At 42.2% G+C, this 20,113-nt stretch overlaps 1 long non-coding RNA gene across 2 annotated transcripts in view; it reads left to right on the top strand.

Annotated features, from left to right (window-relative positions):
• Positions 1–20,113, top strand: part of LOC144827702 (uncharacterized) — a 397,821-nt gene that overhangs the window by 241,541 nt on the left and 136,167 nt on the right. The window contains exon 4 of one of the 2 annotated variants that reach the window (XR_013610315.1): positions 1,661–2,043. The exons of the other annotated variant lie outside the window; for it this stretch is intronic. This is a non-coding gene — a long non-coding RNA (uncharacterized LOC144827702). Of the gene's footprint in view, positions 1–1,660; positions 2,044–20,113 lie in introns of those variants that run through there. 2 annotated transcript variants of the gene reach the window in all.

Consider the following 20,113-nt stretch of genomic DNA (forward strand, 5'->3'; position numbering starts at 1 on the left):
ATGGACTCCTTGCAAAAAAAAAGTGCAGGCAAATGTCAACCTGAGGAGTTATTCTGATAAAAATCATAATTTTCAAGGTTTATGCTGCCTGCTGGTGGATTTCTTGAGAGAAATTGCAAATTTTGCAATCTCGCAATTGCGAGATTGTCGCTTCACGCCGCATCTACGTGTTCGCAAGTGTTTACTCCAGCGAAATTGTATAATATTCTAGTTGGCAAGTGCGACCAAGCAAAAAATCCGCTTCGCACGGATTTACGAATTTTCGGCAAGTTCGCGAGAGTTCGCGGATTGCGAATTTGCCGAAAATCCGCAAAATCCACGAGCGGAACGGATTTTACGCCCATGCTTAAAAAATACTATTGTAAGCAACTAGTTACGTTTGTTAGAGATTAATGTGAGATCTCAAGTTAAAAATAGGTAAGGAAATCCTACCGGTTCTTCAATTGTCGGCAAATATGCCTAAAAATCAAGAAAACATAGAAACGCAATGTATAAATACGCGCTGTGTGTCTGAGGCTAGAAAACGTGCTTTAAAGAGAAGTTATTTTATAAAACAGCACTGACTTACATGGAAATGGTATTCCATGCAGCAGTCAAGGACTTGAGTATGTCCCTAGAATATAAAATAAGAACGAAGGAAAATAAGGGTATGGCTCTCAGATAAAAAACATTGATCTAATGGCTCATAAATCTAAGAATTACGTTATATATCTCACTTACTTGCGGGAAAAAAACCATAGTGTCTCGTGTCCGAGGCAAACCTTCAATGTGGGCAGGGGAGGCCATGTTTTGCTCCGTTTTCACTTTTTATATTGTTTAGTGAATGAACACAGAAAGAGGACTGTTCAAGTTACTGTGACAACGCCAACGTCAAAGAAATCAGTGAAGAAAGACTACATAATGAACCTCTTTAAGAAAAGGTCATAATGATCATATTTGCTGCAATTTTTTATGCGCTAAAGTAGGAAAAGGCAATATACAATATTTGTGCAGTATTATGATCAAAATAAAAGGAAAAGGGGTTCACAAAGATTTTCTGTCACAGACCCATCTCGGTTGGAAAAGCAGACGGATATGCACTGTTCCAGTCTGCTATAATTTTAGCTTTATAGTTTCCCGATAAAGCATAACTAAAAGGAAAGGGGCAATGGGCATGTCATTGAGTAGGTGCAATTGTATGCCATATAAAAGTGTTAGATATGCCGGGTCCTTCAATATGTGCATGTTGTAGAAGAACTATTTAAGTGGCCTCAGTCTGGAATATGTATAAAAAGCCGCAACCATCGTGCTGGTTATTTGTATGTAGTGAGATTTATATATATTCACAATCCAAGTGGAAATGTGCTACCAACATAATTATTTTGTTAATACCCACTTATGCATAACTACGCATTTCTCATTTACATCATTTGGAAGTTTGAGAAGTCAAGTTAGTAGAGATAAGATTGAAAAAGGTGGGGTGACAACCAATAACATGGCAATTGTACAGATATAGTACAGCTTGTCGGAGACATTCTCTGAAACATCTAACTGCTGTGATGAAGACACAAAACATTTTCTGCTTTTTGATGTTTGGTATTACAAAATTTGGAATTGAAATAACATTAAATAGACAAAAACTAATGCTTAAATTTCATGATGTTCTCTTTTCTCTTCCTAGGGTAATTATTATGACGTTGTTTCATGCATGAGTGATCTCTTGTTACATGAGTACTTAGCATTGGCCATCATCTGATATACACATATTGACCTAGACTGCAAAATTCATGAATATAAATCTTAGAGTGCCGAGGTACAATCAATTTGTAAGACAACCCATGGTCATACGAGAAGCACCCACACATTGTTGGCAAGAGGTAGCCTGAGACCTCTTTGGGCATGTTTCCAGTAAAGCAGGACAATTCTATGTGATTGCGCTAGTTGACATGTTCTCAAGAGGGCGTCAGGTCAAAGTGACGCAAAGTGACGCAAGACATTTTTTGCAGGGAAGGACTTCCAGAATGTATTTGACGGACAATGGTGTTCAGCTTGTGTCAAAAGCGATGGAGGAGTTTTTGGCCAATAAAGGGATCAAACACAATCATTGCTCTCTCTACCATCCTTAGTGTAACGAAATGGTAGGGAGGCTTTACCGTGTACTGAAGGAATCAATCCAGCTAGCCAAAGAACAGGGTAAGGACTGGAGAGCTGGAAATATTTGCTCATAACCGATCTACCCATGGCCCAAAAACCGCATCACTAGTATATGCAAAACATAAGAACACAATAAATGGATGGCCAGACCGTAAAAGCAGTCTTAAGATAGACTGGGACCACAAGGACAAGAATGCACACCACAGTGAATGTCGGTGTGTGGAATCCAGGCGACTGATCTGTGTGATTGAATTCGAGGAGATGTGTCAATAAAGCTTTATTCCCTGGAAAGCATCGTATTGGTGTAAACGGACCGTTTAGATTACGAAGCAAGGTCTCCTCGGCTATCCCGATCACGTGATAGTTCACCCGTAGGAGTTTTGTCAAAAGAGAAGTAGGACCACTCCCATAGGAGATTGCAGGGTGACTGTGAATAGGAAACGTTTGTTTGTATAGAAGGTAAGCAGGAATCCTCTCCAACCAGATTTACTCACGCTTCCTGGTGCGGTACAGCTACTAAATATCCCGATTTGTCTACACAGGGATATATTGAAGACCCTCCCTAGATGAAAAGTCACAAGCCGTGCAGAGGAACGAAGGTAAGCAGATCCCATCGCCGCCCAGATTTACTGACGTTTTCTGGTGCGGAATAGCTACTGAGTATCCTGTCTTGTTCACACAAGGGAACATTGAAAGTCCATCCTGGTTAAAAAGTTACGAGCTACGCAGAGTCGTGGTAAGTCCCCAGTTGGGGAACTTTATTTGCAATTACATCAATTGAGTCGTGTAAGTGACACACAAACTCTCCTTCCTCTTACAAGAGCACATGGCCACCCCAAAAAGATTAAATAGGTGAGTGCAGGACAATTTAGCATTACGGTGAATTCTGAAAGATACTCCACACTACCCTTGTGACATAAGTTTTTGTTATGTCTTCCGTCCAGTGTGTATATCGTGATCTGTTGTCCACCCAACTCGACTGTTTCATATCAATAAGGTACGGTTTTGTCTGCCGGTTTGCGGTGCAAGTCAGAGCTATTCAAAGCTGTTACAGGAGCTGTTTTTAAATTAGTATGTGTGTTTTTTGTTTTTGCTTTGTAGAAGTTGTTGGTCCTGACGAGAACCCCGCATTCGGGGTTCGAAAAGCGTCGACCTGACCGGGCCCACTGTCAATCAAAATAAATAAGATATACTGAGTCTAGTAAATAGGGATTTGTATCCAATTTACATTTTGTTGGAATAGGATTCTGGAGTAAGAAAAACAATCTCATCCATTTGTATAAACAATCGGGAATTGACAAAGGGTCTTTCCGTATTTTGTGGTATATGTGGGGTGTATGAGTGAGGTATGTTTGCATTGGCCAAAGTGTGGGGAGGATGTGTTGTAATTTTGTAAATATTTTGTATAATGTTTAAAAATTCTTGTTATGAATTGTATTGTTTGTTATCTGTATATACATGCACAAAAAATTTGTGAGATGTCTAAAAAATAAAAAAGTTCCACTAGTGAAATAAATGAATAAATAAACTAGTGACGTAATAAAAAAAACGGGCCGGTATGTTTTATTCATAAAGGTCAAAACAAAAAATATAGAGTTAAGTCCAGTATTGGCAATTGTGTTGTTTTCTTATGATATTTGGCTTAGACTTACTGGGTCAGAGCCTAGACCCTGTGTTGTTTTTCTAGTTATAGTGCGGACACTGGTTCACGAGGTCTATAGAGGTAGAATTGTACCTTCCACAGTCAGGAAAACAAGAAAGTAATTGGTTTCTTTGGGTGAGGTGCATGTTTGTAAGTCTTGTCTTTGTCAATTGTCTAAAGTATTTTGTATAGTATGTCTGAGAAAGTCACATTCTTGTACAGCGAGGATCACATCCAAAAATTAATCAGTGCACAACCGGTTTTCACTTGAGCTACCTTAAGTCTTACAGCTAAGACTCAAAATGAATCTGATAAATTGATCAGGTTAAGAAAAAAACAGATTAAAACCGATTTGCACAGTCATTTTTTACTTCAACATCTGAGAGCTGGCACGATACCAACTGGGTTGCAAATTCAAAATACTCCTATGGTATTTGTTGACGACCCGGAATGTAAGAAAGGGTTTAGTGGCATAGAGACCAAGTGCAGTAGGGACCTGATGGTCCTTACTGTTGAGACAGCCCATAGACTTTCCTTGAAAGAGCTAGCGGAGATCTCGGCCTTAGAAACGGAAATTCAAAACAATCAATTAATTGCTGACGCAAAAGGATTGCTAGAAAAAATAGAGAAAGAAATACTAGAATTTAAGGATTATATGGTGACCCAGAAAGGAAATAAATTTGACCAGGATACAAAGAATTTTTCACTGGAGGCGGTCTACTCGTATTTACAACAAGACTTTTATTCGAGACCAGCACAACGACGGTTCTTTCAGGGTAATCAAGGTCGTTCGAGGAACAAATTTCTGACTTTCTCCGACACATCTTCCTCGTCAGGAGGGGAGACAGATTCAAGTGAAACAAGGGGTAACCAGAATTACAGAGGAAATCAGCATAACCAACAACAAATTCCCCAGCCTTTTTTAGCCAGAGGCCAACAAAGAACAAGGGGACGTAGTCGCTCAAATTACCAACCATGGGAAATGAGAACCAGACGCCAGTACTACAGGAGTTAGAACTATCACCATTGTTTAACCTGTCGGATCGAATTTTAACAGCGTCAGAAACAGCGATCCTGCAGAAAGGATTGTCTTATGTCGCAGTAAGGCCGACCGATTTTGTAAAAATGAAGTTGGAACTGTTGGAATTTTGTCGAAAAATTCGTCTGAAGACCTTTTTTGCAGATACACCGGAACAAACTTTGATGGAGGTTACAGGACTCCATAAAAAGTCATCCTTCTGCCCACCTGTGTTTAAGACTCCCAAGGAGGTGATTAAGTTTGAAAGAGCAATACTTTCAGGAATAACAGCTCTCGAAAATCGAAAACATTATGTCAATTTGAATATCACCAAAGACGAGAAAGAGGCAATTTTCTCATTAAAAAATGACAAATCATTAGTTATAAAACAGGCGGATAAAGGAGGGGCGGTAGTACTCTGGGATATTAACAGATACAAAAAGGAAGATAGACGCCAACTTGATGATCCAAGCTGTTACAAAAAGATCAGTAAAAATCCTACTGAGGAATTGAAAAGAGAACTGTTCAACATTCTCCAGGAGGGACATCACTTAGGGATCCTTGGACCTAAAGAATTTAGTTTTCTCCAGAATAAGAATCCATGGATACCAATGTTTTATGTCCTCCCTAAAATGCATAAGGACGAAATAGATCCTCCAGGCCGCCCGATAGTCTCGGGGTGTGCGCCATTGATAGAACCGGTGTCAAAATACATTGATTTCTTTCTAAAACCGTTCATTGAGGTAATTCCAGCTAGTTTAAAAGATACGACAGCTTTCCTTAATCAAATAACATCAGTGCAATTTGATGAGAAAAACCAATTATTAGTGACTATGGACGTAGTCTCAATATACACACAGATACCCCAGGAACAGGCATTGGAGACCTTAACATTCTATTTGGAACAAGGGGAACGTCCAACTAGAGTTCCGACAAACTTCATAATCCAATTAGCCAAATTTGCGTTGCAAAGAAATTACTTTCGGTTTTACACCGAATTTTTCTACCAGTCCAAAGGGGTGGCCATGGGCTGCCCCTTTGCACCGGAACTGGCAGTATTATTCATGGGCTTATACGAAAGTAAATTCATTTATAACAATAAACCATATGCTGCACACATCACGAAGTATATGAGGTACATCGATGATGTGTTTATGATTTGGTCAGGAACACAAGAAAAACTAAATGAATTTGTGACATGGATCAACCAGAGGACGGAAGACATTAAATTTAGCTTCAATTCTTCCAATAGAAGTATCACCTTCTTAGATGTAAAAGTGTATGCAGTGGAGGAGACTCTAGGTACAACATTGTTCGTAAACCAACAGACCGAAATAAAGCACTCCATTTTTCAAGTCATCACCCGAAAGCCTTAAACAAAATGTGCCATTCGGGCAATTCCTTAGAATAAGGAGAAATTGCTCCAACAAAGAGGAATATTTTATCCATGCAAATGGGCTGGTAGAGCGATTGTTGGAAAGAGGATACCCGAAGAAATTGCTAAAGAACTCTTTAAGGAGAGCAATGGTGGGTCCCAAGGGAGACACTATTACAAAACAAATCACGAGTGGAACAAAAGAGAATTGTATGTGTCACAACCTTTGGCCCTAACGCAAATCAGTTACGCAAGATGGTGATGCAGAATTGGCATTTGATTAAGGATCTACACACTGATTTCAAGGAACCACCACTCTTTGCTTTTAAAAAAGAAAAAAGTGTAGCCAACCACATTGTGAGGGCAGCGTTGCCCACCGCTTCTAAACCAACATTAAGAGGCATGATGGGACTACCTCCAGTGTTGGGGCACCACAAATGTGGTAACTGTTCTTTCTGTGAACAAACAAAGGAAGGAACGGTGTTCTCGTTTAATGGAATTCACTGGAAACATGAAACTTTTACAAACTGCCAGACAAAGAATGTAATTTATGGGATTACATGTCCATGCCCGAAACTATATATAGGAAAGAACACCCAGGAGGCAAGACAGCGGATTACTCAGCACAAATCAAGAATAAGGAAGGAAACACCTAACGCACTATTGGTACAACATTGGCTGCTAAAAAATCATAAAGAGGAGGACCTTCGATGGACCATTTCCAAGATTGACAAAGATCCAAGGGGAGGTGACACAGAGGGAAAACTCAGTCAACGGGAAGCATTTCTTATAATGAAATACAACACAGCGACCAACGGACTGAACGAGATCTCTGAAATGTTTAAAGGAAATCCGTGAAACAAGGAGAGGTGCGATGAACAAAAGTTCTTTCAGACATTGAATGGGAAATATTTGCTCATAACCGATCTACCTATGGCCCAAAAACTGCATCACTAGTATATGCAAAACATAAGAACACAATACATGGATGGCCAGACGGTAAAAGCCGTCTTAAGATAGACTGGGACCACAAGGATCAGAATGCACACCACAGTGAATGTCGGTGTGTGGAATCCAGGCGACTGATCTGTGTGATTGTATTCGAGGAGATGTGTCAATAAAGCTTTATTCCCTGGAAAGCATCGTATTGGTGTAAACGGACCATTTAGATTACGAAGCAAGGTCTCCTCGGCTATCCCGATCAAGTGATAGTTCACCCGTAGGAGTTTTGTCAAAAGAGAAGTAGGACCACTCCCATAGGAGATTGCAGGGTGACTGTGAATAGGAAACGTTTGTTTGTATAGAAGGTAAGCAGGAATCCTCTCCAACCAGATTTACTCACGCTTCCTGGTGCGGTACAGCTACTAAATATCCCGATTTGTCTACACAGGGATATATTGAAGACCCTCCCTAGATGAAAAGTCACAAGCCGTGCAGAGGAACGAAGGTAAGCAGATCCCATCGCCGCCCAGATTTACTGACGTTTTCTGGTGCGGAATAGCTACTGAGTATCCTGTCTTGTTCACACAAGGGAACATTGAAAGTCCATCCTGGTTAAAAAGTTACGAGCTACGCAGAGTCGTGGTAAGTCCCCAGTTGGGGAACTTTATTTGCAATTACATCAATTGAGTCGTGTAAGTGACACACAAACTCTCCTTCCTCTTACAAGAGCACATGGCCACCCCAAAAAGATTAAATAGGTGAGTGCAGGACAATTTAGCATTACGGTGAATTCTGAAAGATACTCCACACTACCCTTGTGACATAAGTTTTTGTTATGTCTTCCGTCCAGTGTGTAAATCGTGATCTGTTGTCCACCCAACTCGACTGTTTCATATCAATAAGGTACGGTTTTGTCTGCCGGTTTGCGGTGCAAGTCAGAGCTATTCAAAGCTGTTACAGGAGCTGTTTTTAAATTAGTATGTGTGTTTTTTGATTTTGCTTTGTAGAAGTTGTTGGTCCTGACGAGAACCCCGCATTCGGGGTTCGAAAAGCGTCGACCTGACCGGGCCCACTGTCAATCAAAATAAATAAGATATACTGAGTCTAGTAAATAGGGATTTGTATCCAATTTACATTTTGTTGGAATAGGATTCTGGAGTAAGAAAAACAATCTCATCCATTTGTATAAACAATCAGGAATTGACAAAGGGTCTTTCCGTATTTTGTGGTATATGTGGGGTGTATGAGTGAGGTATGTTTGCATTGGCCAAAGTGTGGGGAGGATGTGTAATTTTGTAAATATTTTGTATAATGTTTAAAAATTCTTGTTATGAATTGTATTGTTTGTTATCTGTATATACATGCACAAAAAATTTGTGAGATGTCTAAAAAATAAAAAAGTTCCACTAGTGAAATAAATGAATAAATAAACTAGTGACGTAATAAAAAAAACGGGCCGGTATGTTTTATTCATAAAGGTCAAAACAAAAAATATAGAGTTAAGTCCAGTATTGGCAATTGTGTTGTTTTCTTATGATATTTGGCTTAGACTTACTGGGTCAGAGCCTAGACCCTGTGTTGTTTTTCTAGTTATAGTGCGGACACTGGTTCACGAGGTCTATAGAGGTAGAATTGTACCTTCCACAGTCAGGGAAACAAGAAAGTAATTGGTTTCTTTGGGTGAGGTGCATGTTTGTAAGTCTTGTCTTTGTCAATTGTCTAAAGTATTTTGTATAGTATGTCTGAGAAAGTCACATTCTTGTACAGCGAGGATCACATCCAAAAATTAATCAGTGCACAACCGGTTTTCACTTGAGCTACCTTAAGTCTTACAGCTAAGACTCAAAATGAATCTGATAAATTGATCAGGTTAAGAAAAAAACAGATTAAAACCGATTTGCACAGTCATTTTTTACTTCAACATCTGAGAGCTGGCACGATACCAACTGGGTTGCAAATTCAAAATACTCCTATGGTATTTGTTGACGACCCGGAATGTAAGAAAGGGTTTAGTGGCATAGAGACCAAGTGCAGTAGGGACCTGATGGTCCTTACTGTTGAGACAGCCCATAGACTTTCCTTGAAAGAGCTAGCGGAGATCTCGGCCTTAGAAACGGAAATTCAAAACAATCAATTAATTGCTGACGCAAAAGGATTGCTAGAAAAAATAGAGAAAGAAATACTAGAATTTAAGGATTATATGGTGACCCAGAAAGGAAATAAATTTGACCAGGATACAAAGAATTTTTCACTGGAGGCGGTCTACTCGTATTTACAACAAGACTTTTATTCGAGACCAGCACAACGACGGTTCTTTCAGGGTAATCAAGGTCGTTCGAGGAACAAATTTCTGACTTTCTCCGACACATCTTCCTCGTCAGGAGGGGAGACAGATTCAAGTGAAACAAGGGGTAACCAGAATTACAGAGGAAATCAGCATAACTAACAACAAAATCCCCAGCCTTTTTTAGCCAGAGGCCAACAAAGAACAAGGGGACGTAGTCGCTCAAATTACCAACCATGGGAAATGAGAACCAGACGCCAGTACTACAGGAGTTAGAACTATCACCATTGTTTAACCTGTCGGATCGAATTTTAACAGCGTCAGAAACAGCGATCCTGCAGAAAGGATTGTCTTATGTCGCAGTAAGGCCGACCGATTTTGTAAAAATGAAGTTGGAACTGTTGGAATTTTGTCGAAAAATTCGTCTGAAGACCTTTTTTGCAGATACACCGGAACAAACTTTGATGGAGGTTACAGGACTCCATAAAAAGTCATCCTTCTGCCCACCTGTGTTTAAGACTCCCAAGGAGGTGATTAAGTTTGAAAGAGCAATACTTTCAGGAATAACAGCTCTCGAAAATCGAAAACATTATGTCAATTTGAATATCACCAAAGACGAGAAAGAGGCAATTTTCTCATTAAAAAATGACAAATCATTAGTTATAAAACAGGCGGATAAAGGAGGGGCGGTAGTACTCTGGGATATTAACAGATACAAAAAGGAAGATAGACGCCAACTTGATGATCCAAGCTGTTACAAAAAGATCAGTAAAAATCCTACTGAGGAATTGAAAAGAGAACTGTTCAACATTCTCCAGGAGGGACATCACTTAGGGATCCTTGGACCTAAAGAATTTAGTTTTCTCCAGAATAAGAATCCATGGATACCGATGTTTTATGTCCTCCCTAAAATGCATAAGGACGAAATAGATCCTCCAGGCCGCCCGATAGTCTCGGGGTGTGCGCCATTGATAGAACCGGTGTCAAAATACATTGATTTCTTTCTAAAACCGTTCATTGAGGTAATTCCAGCTAGTTTAAAAGATACGACAGCTTTCCTTAATCAAATAACATCAGTGCAATTTGATGAGAAAAACCAATTATTAGTGACTATGGACGTAGTCTCAATATACACACAGATACCCCAGGAACAGGCATTGGAGACCTTAACATTCTATTTGGAACAAGGGGAACGTCCAACTAGAGTTCCGACAAACTTCATAATCCAATTAGCCAAATTTGCGTTGCAAAGAAATTACTTTCGGTTTTACACCGAATTTTTCTACCAGTCCAAAGGGGTGGCCATGGGCTGCCCCTTTGCACCGGAACTGGCAGTATTATTCATGGGCTTATACGAAAGTAAATTCATTTATAACAATAAACCATATGCTGCACACATCACGAAGTATATGAGGTACATCGATGATGTGTTTATGATTTGGTCAGGAACACAAGAAAAACTAAATGAATTTGTGACATGGATCAACCAGAGGACGGAAGACATTAAATTTAGCTTCAATTCTTCCAATAGAAGTATCACCTTCTTAGATGTAAAAGTGTATGCAGTGGAGGAGACTCTAGGTACAACATTGTTCGTAAACCAACAGACCGAAATAAAGCACTCCATTTTTCAAGTCATCACCCGAAAGCCTTAAACAAAATGTGCCATTCGGGCAATTCCTTAGAATAAGGAGAAATTGCTCCAACAAAGAGGAATATTTTATCCATGCAAATGGGCTGGTAGAGCGATTGTTGGAAAGAGGATACCCGAAGAAATTGCTAAAGAACTCTTTAAGGAGAGCAATGGTGGGTCCCAAGGGAGACACTATTACAAAACAAATCACGAGTGGAACAAAAGAGAATTGTATGTGTCACAACCTTTGGCCCTAACGCAAATCAGTTACGCAAGATGGTGATGCAGAATTGGCATTTGATTAAGGATCTACACACTGATTTCAAGGAACCACCACTCTTTGCTTTTAAAAAAGAAAAAAGTGTAGCCAACCACATTGTGAGGGCAGCGTTGCCCACCGCTTCTAAACCAACATTAAGAGGCATGATGGGACTACCTCCAGTGTTGGGGCACCACAAATGTGGTAACTGTTCTTTCTGTGAACAAACAAAGGAAGGAACGGTGTTCTCGTTTAATGGAATTCACTGGAAACATGAAACTTTTACAAACTGCCAGACAAAGAATGTAATTTATGGGATTACATGTCCATGCCCGAAACTATATATAGGAAAGAACACCCAGGAGGCAAGACAGCGGATTACTCAGCACAAATCAAGAATAAGGAAGGAAACACCTAACGCACTATTGGTACAACATTGGCTGCTAAAAAATCATAAAGAGGAGGACCTTCGATGGACCATTTCCAAGATTGACAAAGATCCAAGGGGAGGTGACACAGAGGGAAAACTCAGTCAACGGGAAGCATTTCTTATAATGAAATACAACACAGCGACCAACGGACTGAACGAGATCTCTGAAATGTTTAAAGGAAATCCGTGAAACAAGGAGAGGTGCGATGAACAAAAGTTCTTTCAGACATTGAATGGGAAATATTTGCTCATAACCGATCTACCTATGGCCCAAAAACTGCATCACTAGTATATGCAAAACATAAGAACACAATACATGGATGGCCAGACGGTAAAAGCCGTCTTAAGATAGACTGGGACCACAAGGATCAGAATGCACACCACAGTGAATGTCGGTGTGTGGAATCCAGGCGACTGATCTGTGTGATTGTATTCGAGGAGATGTGTCAATAAAGCTTTATTCCCTGGAAAGCATCGTATTGGTGTAAACGGACCATTTAGATTACGAAGCAAGGTCTCCTCGGCTATCCCGATCAAGTGATAGTTCACCCGTAGGAGTTTTGTCAAAAGAGAAGTAGGACCACTCCCATAGGAGATTGCAGGGTTACTGTGGATAGGAAACGTTTGTTTGTAAAGAAGGTAAGCAGGCATCCTCTCCGCCCAGATTTACTCACGCTTCCTGGTGCGGTACAGCTACTAAATATCCCGATTTGTCTACACAGGGATATATTGAAGGCCCTCCCTGGATGAAAAGTCACAAGTCGTGTAGAGGAACGAAGGTAAGCAGATCCCCTCGCCGCCCAGATTTACTGACGTTTTCTGGTGCGGAATAGCTACTGAGTATCCTGTCTTGTTCACACAGGGGAACATTGAAAGTCCACCCTGGTTGAAAAGTTACGAGCCGCACAGAGTTGTGGTAAGTCTCCAGTTGGGGAACTTTATTTGCAATTACATCAATTGAGTCGTGTAAGTGACACGCGAACTCTCCTTCCTCTTACAGGTGCACATGGCCCCCCCAAAAAGATTAAATAGGTGAGTGCAGGGCAATTTAGCATTACGGTGAATTCTGAACGATGCTCCACACTACCCTTGTGACATAAGTTTTTGTTATGTCTTCCGTCCAGTGTGTAAATCGTGATCTGTTGTCCACCCAACTCGACTGTTTCATATCAATAAGGTACGGTTTTGTCTGCCGGTTGGCGGTGCAAGTCAGAGCTATTCAAAGCTGTTACAGGAGCTGTTTTTAAATTAGTATGTGTGTTTTTTGTTTTTGCTTTGTAGAAATTGTTGGTCCAGAGGAGAACCCCGCATTCGGGGGTTCGAAACGCGTCGACCTTACTGGGCCCACTGTCAATCAAAATAAATAAGATATACTGAGTCTAGTAAATAGGGATTTGTTTCCAATTTACATTCTGTTGGAATAGGATTCTGGTGTAAGAAAAACAATCTCATCCATTTGTATAAACAATCAGGAATTGACAAAGGGTCTTTCCGTATTTTGTGGTATATGTGGGGTGTATGAGTGAGGTATGTTTGCATTGGCCAAAGTGTGGGGAGGATGTGTTGTAATTTTGTAAATATTTTGTATAATGTTAAAAAATTCTTGTTATGGATTGTATTGTTTGGTATCTGTATATACATGCACAAAAAATTCGTGAGATGTCTAAAAAATAAAAAAGTTCCACTAGTGAAATAAATGAATAAATAAACTAGTGACGTAATCAAAAAACGGGCCGGTATGTTTTATTCATAAAGGTCAAAACAATAAATAGAGAGTAAAGTCCAGTATTGGCAATTGTGTTGTTTTCTTATGATATTTGGCTTAGCCTTACTGGGTCAGAGCCTAGACCCTGTGTTGTTTTTCCTGTATTTAAAAAGCAAACACAGACATGGTGGTCTGTTGTACCCAGCAGGCCACCTTCCCTGTGAATGTAGCCCATTCCCAATGAGTTGCAAATTGTGACCTGCCTCATGAGTACTGAAGAGGCAGATCCTTTGCGATCCCATTGTGAATCGCTAAATGTGTCTGAGACACATTAGTACATTACATTTTGCGAGTTGCGAACAATCATAATTTGCAACCCTCAAAACTGAATAGCCGTACATCTTGCCCAGTGTGCGCTGTGCAGGAGAGGTAGATGCATGGCTAGGAGGAGTTCTTGATGGCCGACCAATCACTGTGTGCAATCTGCATGGCTGACTTTTTATACAGAGTCTGGGAAGCCTGTGGGATGCACTTTCAGGTCTCAAACCTTAATCCCTTTCAGGGCCTGTAGGGCATTCCACTTATCCAACCAACTGTCTATTGTGTGCCGCCAGAAGCAGAGAGAGGGTAATGCAACATTCAAGCAAAATAAATGTACGTTCACCGGTTTTCAAATGAGTGTTGCTAACAGTGGCGGCTGGCACAGGTAAGAGCGGTGTTGCGGGCGGGATGGGGTGGGAAAGTCGACAGATGAGGGGTTAGTTAAAATGAAATAAAAATATAAATAAAACCCCCTACAGATTGGCTATGCGGTGAGTGTAAGGTAAGTGCTTTTATTAATTTTTTAAGTTAATTTTAGCTAACACGTCGTATTTCTACTTTGCACCATGCACCACCCACCACCCTACCACACTTACCTGTGATGGCCGCGACTGGTTGCTAATGACCTTACTGCATATTCATGCTCTCTCTTGTTCCTTTTCATGGGTGGGTATAATAACCACAAATTTCTTTTCATATTTCCCCACCTTAGAAAGGCTTCCTAACAGAGACAGTAACTTGTTTATATATTTCACATGGCATTCTGTAATTTGGCTCGGCAGGAATGCAGACCCATACGTGGCACATATCAAACACCACAGAGAGCATATACATAAACAGCAGATGATAGCAATGGCAGCAGAGCACCCACTGCAGTAGTGAGGATTAGTAAGTGATGGTGCAGTTCAGGTCATTTGCTACTCTTGCTGTGTGATGCGGCAGGCATGAACATGTACCAAGCATTATTGAATGCTGGGGCAGGTTATGGGCAAGCAATGGAGATTTCAAAGAGAAAAACAACATCCTGACACCCATTCCATTTTTGAGTGATAATGCAAATCGAATCATGCAGTTAAGCATAATTCGTGATGGTGCATATTGGGAAGTGCACTAAGTATTACTTAATGATAAGGCAAGTCTGGGCATGCAGTCAAGATTTCTGAGTTATGGTGTGGATCTGAAAATTCACTCAGGGCTACTGATGGTGCAAAGCATACTCTGTGCAGCTATAAGCAGAAGGAATCCCAACCATCCATCCATTCACTGAGCAACTCATTTGTCATTCATGCATACATTCACTATTTCCTCCACAATTATTTCCTCAACCATTCACTTTCCCTAGCCGATAACCAGCACTTGTCTTATACTGTTTTCCCACATTGCTCTTGTCCCCTAGCACTGCCCTTGCCCCTCAATGCATTCATGCATTCAGCTATTAGCCTATCCAACCACCCATGCACATATTCAATCACTCATCCATTTACTGCCCCATTTCATACATTACCACTTCTCTGACAATGCTCTCCTCATTCCCTAAGCCTAACTGCAGTGCTCTTGCCCTCACATTGAACTTTCCCAACAGTCCTTCCTTTTAACTACATTCAATTATGCACTTAACCACTCATCTAGCCACCCATCCATGCAGTCACACACACATTTTTCCATGAACTCATGCTTCCAACCATGCAATTAATAACTCCTCCTAGATAAACACTACTGATTCTGTCACACTGACCTCTCACAGTATTGAGCCCACACACTGTCCTTGCCCACCCAATATATTCTTGACCCACCCATTCACCTACTCATTCTGCCATTCATCCACATAGTCATTGACTCCCTGACAGAATTGGATTACTGATTGGCGACATGAAACCCCTTCTAAAGCAGCAACCACAATTCTTCTCAGGGTTAAGTCACAAGCAGACCCTAAATTAACCTGTGCTCAACCCTGGGTAGCATGGCACAGAGCAGTCACACGGCTTAACTCAGAGGCAACATCTAAAGAATTTATGCAGCACTTCAAACAGTTGCACAGTGATAACACACCAAAAAAGGATCCCACAACAGACTTAGAAAAATAGAGTAATTTTTAATAAATACAACATGGCCAAAAAGACAAAAAATCAATTAGTGGGGCCGGAGATAAGCAATTTGAAAGATTTCAGTGAAAATAGCACCAAAGAGCACAAAGTGGCAACTGTGGAATTCTTCCCATGCCGGGTCTGGACAAAGTCACAAATTCAGGCCGACTGCGATGAAGCGTGGTCAGCTGCAGAGGCCCCATTAAACCCACTGAACAAAGTACCATAAATCCTGGTTTATGGAGCGCTGCGAGGATCTGAGTTGATGCTGTGTTGGTTCTGAGGTGTGGCAAGACTGCGAGGCGAGGTATGTGTCGTCGTCAAGGATCCAGTCAACAAGGGCTTGCAATGCGAATTCCAGAATCAACAATGCGTCGCACAATTGAGACAATGCATCAGTTCTGAGGAGCGATGATGCTGCAATGTGGAATCGGACATCATTGTTGAGGCTGTCGCTGACCAGAGATGAGAGGGCCTGCACCGAAGATGCATCAAGCAGGGGCAGTTCTGATGAGGTGGCGAGCTGTGATGCAATGCGGGTCTGATACATGCAGTAGTGGAGATGAGTCGGCCCTGGTTGGGGTTGTGCTACGCTGCCGAGGAGATGCGTCCATTCTGCTGGATCCACAGAGGCTGCAGAGCACCTTAGGCCTACTTCCAAAGCTCCAGGACCGGGGTGGTACCACTTTGCAGGGTAGATTCACAGATGGCAGAGTACTAGTTCAAGGTTTTTAAAGCCCTCTGTCTCTAATAAGTGAGTCAGGAGGCCAGTCAACAATCACTTTGGGGTCCTGGGTTCAACAGATGCAGGTCCAGTCCTTCTCACCCAGGTAAGAAGGCAGCAGGTCATCACAAGAGGGCATCAGCTCCTTTGGAGTTGCAGTCCATAACAGTGTTATTATAAAACTTTCCAGTCATTGTCCCTCCCCCAGCTCTGCTGCCGTTATATACACATGATACAACTTAGCTGTAGTAGATCATCAGCAATTATGGTCCGCAGCCAACGTCATGCCTCCAGTGCTGCCACTCCAAAAGCGGCTGAGGCGAAATTGTTCACAGTGGGGCGAGCCTTGCAGACTGAGTAATCGCTATGCATTTCAGCAATTCTGGGACCAGAGTAATCAGTAGCAGAAACCCCAGCCTGCTGTGCCTAGCTGTACAGTCTTTTGTGTGGTAGTAATCCAGTGCATTCAGCCGTGTGCTCCTCCGTCTTCCACTATTCGGGGTCCAACGTTGTGGCTTGTTCATCCTAGTCTCCTGTCGCGGATTTTCTTCTCGGACTCGGTTTCCTTTTTGTTGGACAAATTTCATGACATCCTTGGGTTCGCTAAAGATCTTTGATCAGACATCATCTGTGATTTTGCGCCGTGCCGGGTATAGCATAGCGTATTGTATGTTCAAATCTCTCAGTTTTTGTTTAGCCGTGACAATTTTTTTCCTGGCCTCTTGCACCGCAACTGGGAAGTCCGGGTATATGGACATGTCTATGCCTTCATGCGTCAACTTCCCCAATTCTTGAGCTTTCCATAGAGCCACGTCCCTGTCTCTGTAGTTTAGTATTCTCGCTAGGACCGGTCACGGTCTTGAACCAACTGGTGGTTTTGGTGCGAAGGACCTATGCGCTCTTTCCACTATGAATATATCAGAGACCGTCTCCCGTCCGAGCATTGCTATAAGCAGCTGTTTGACATACCTCTCCATGGGTCCCGTGTTCGTAGTCTCGGCAATACCCATCAGGCGGATGTTATTCCAGCGGGACCGCGCTTCCAAGTCTTCAGCATTGGCTGCTAGGTCAGCCAACTGTTTTGTGTCCATCTGTATGTGAGCATCTTCTGCCTCTGAGATGCGGCGTTCGGCCATATCTAGTCTCTCCATGTGTCTGTCCATATGTTCCGACATTCTGTCTACCCGGTACGTGAGAGAGTCAATTTTCCCATCGATAATGGTCAGTGCCGCCTGTATAGTGGTGAACATCGCCTGCACGTCATCGTTTGTGACTCCGCCCGTTGCTCCCGTTCACATCTGCGATAGCGGTTGGTCCTCCATGGTCTGATCTGGTGGTTTCTTGGTATGCTCAAATGGAATTTTGAGTTGGTTCCTGTCCAGCTTGCCTATCTTTAAATCTGTGCCTAGATTCAGAGCACTATGGTCACAGGGTAGTGCAATGTACAACAGGACCTTGGTTGATTCACTCTGCCTGGCCGCTGCAGTAGGCAAAGCTCCTTTTGATTTTACTGGTGATGCCCTAGCGTGGGCCTGCCTGGTCGCATTCAAGACTGATGCCACATTTTGCTGTGTATCGCGCTGTCGGGGGGAGGGTCTACGTGCCCACACTCTGTTCGCAATCTCGAATGTGCCTCAGAGTGTCCTGCAGCAGCTCCTGTCCAGTGCCTTTTTTTGTGTACACTCTGCTTTCTTTGCAGGCCTTGTTGAGCGATATGTGGCATATATCACTCCCACCAGGGGTTCCCTCCACTCCTAGGGTGTGTGGTGCCCAGGCCTCACGCTTTCAAAACTGACCACAGTAGTCAATGCCCAAAGCAGCCACGTCTCAATACCCTCCGGCGGGTAATGCCCCTCAGGACCTCTGCCCTGTTTCCTTTATTTGGGACCAGACCTCCAATCTGTATCTCGGTAGAATTACGGTGTCTTATTGTGAGGGGGGGGCGCCCGGTACGACACTCTCAGCTGGCGCCGCCACACCTGAGCAGGTCACATTAGTCTGCCGCCTCCAGTGCCCAGACAGATGGCTGTGTCCACTTCTCCGGGGAGCAGCGTTCGTTCTGTGCCGTCTCAGCACCCGCCTCACCTTGCCTGTCTGGCCAGCGCTTCGTTTTGTTTTTGGCCTTTCAGGATCTTGCCTGGCCTTGCTCAGGTAGCCTTCCCCGGTGGGTGTAGCACTTACCTCCCCTCCGCCTCTCCGCACTTCTTCCCGGTTCTCCCGCTCTTCCACCAGTACGCAGGGTTCCGGTCGTCGTGCGTGCCTTGCTTTCACTGCCTCACGAACCAGAGGTTGCTGCTGCAGTTTCGATCTCTGTCCGCTAGACCACTGGGGTCTGAATTCTATTCCAAGCTGCTTCAAAAGCCTTGATCAGCTCAAATTTAACATAACAAGGCGTCGGATAGTCCATGGCGTTAATCCTCACCCAAGTTGCTGCTGTTAGGTTTCTATGTTTGCAGGATTTTGATGTTTATTTTGGGCATCTACGAGGAGCTCGTCTAAGATGCGCCCATCTCGCAACTTGGCAAGCTCTGTCCACTCTATCATATTTTTGCGTTTATTGCACAATACCTTTAAAAATAAAGGTGTTTCTAAAATCTTAGCTACTCTTATTGTGTGAATAAACACTTGCCTATTTTCCAGCGGTCTGAATTTAAGTGCTAAGTCAAGTAAACAAAATCTAAGGGACAACATGTAAAAGTCATAACACATAATTCAGATTCACACCCTAGAGTGATGCTTCATTGTTTCTGGGCAAGTTGTATATGAGCAAGGAAGATGTTTTTTTTTTTACCTCAAATTAGACTTGCATATTGTTTCATGCCTCTTTTAGGGTTCCATCTGTATTGGTAAATTTGAGAAAGCAAACTATAATTGCTCTCATTGTTGCCACAAGACTTGGCTGGGAGAGTAATAAGTGATATACTTGTTCTGATGGGAACTGATTAGATAATTCCAATGCTTTGATACTTTCAAGGATATACTTCAATGTAAATAGCACCTCTGCAGTGCAATGACAGATGTGATGAAATGGATGTAAGACAGCTGACTCAAGCTTAACTCCTACAAAACAGAAGTACTGATCTTCAGGAAGAACACCTCCATACAGGACTGCAGCTGGTGGCCAGCAGAACTTGGACCAACTGCCACACCAACAAAACATGCAAGCAACCTTGTCATCATCATCGACAGCCAACTGATAATGAAACAACAAGTCTATGCAGTCGCCTCTCCTGCTTCCACATCCATTGTTTCTCCTTGATCTCACTTTGGCATCTTCTGCTCTTGCCTGTGGTTTACTGCTGCTCTCCTAGAGTGAAAGCATACCGCATTCCATTTCTTTTCTATCCTCCGTTAGGGTTTCAACTGCTTTTTTGGTTGCTGTATCTTTTCCATAACTTTCTTCAAGATCATTCTTATGACTGTAATTTCCATCAACATAGCTTATAATTTCTTACTTGAGAGCTGATCTTGTATAGATGCTCTTGATTGTGCTTCAAGTGCTTCCTAAATATATGTTCTTGGCCCTGGTTATTCAGCAGACATATGTGATTTTGTTGTCCTGC

This window comes from Lissotriton helveticus, chromosome 4_1 (genome assembly GCF_964261635.1).
Source record: "Lissotriton helveticus chromosome 4_1, aLisHel1.1, whole genome shotgun sequence".
NCBI lineage: Eukaryota > Metazoa > Chordata > Amphibia > Caudata > Salamandridae > Lissotriton > Lissotriton helveticus.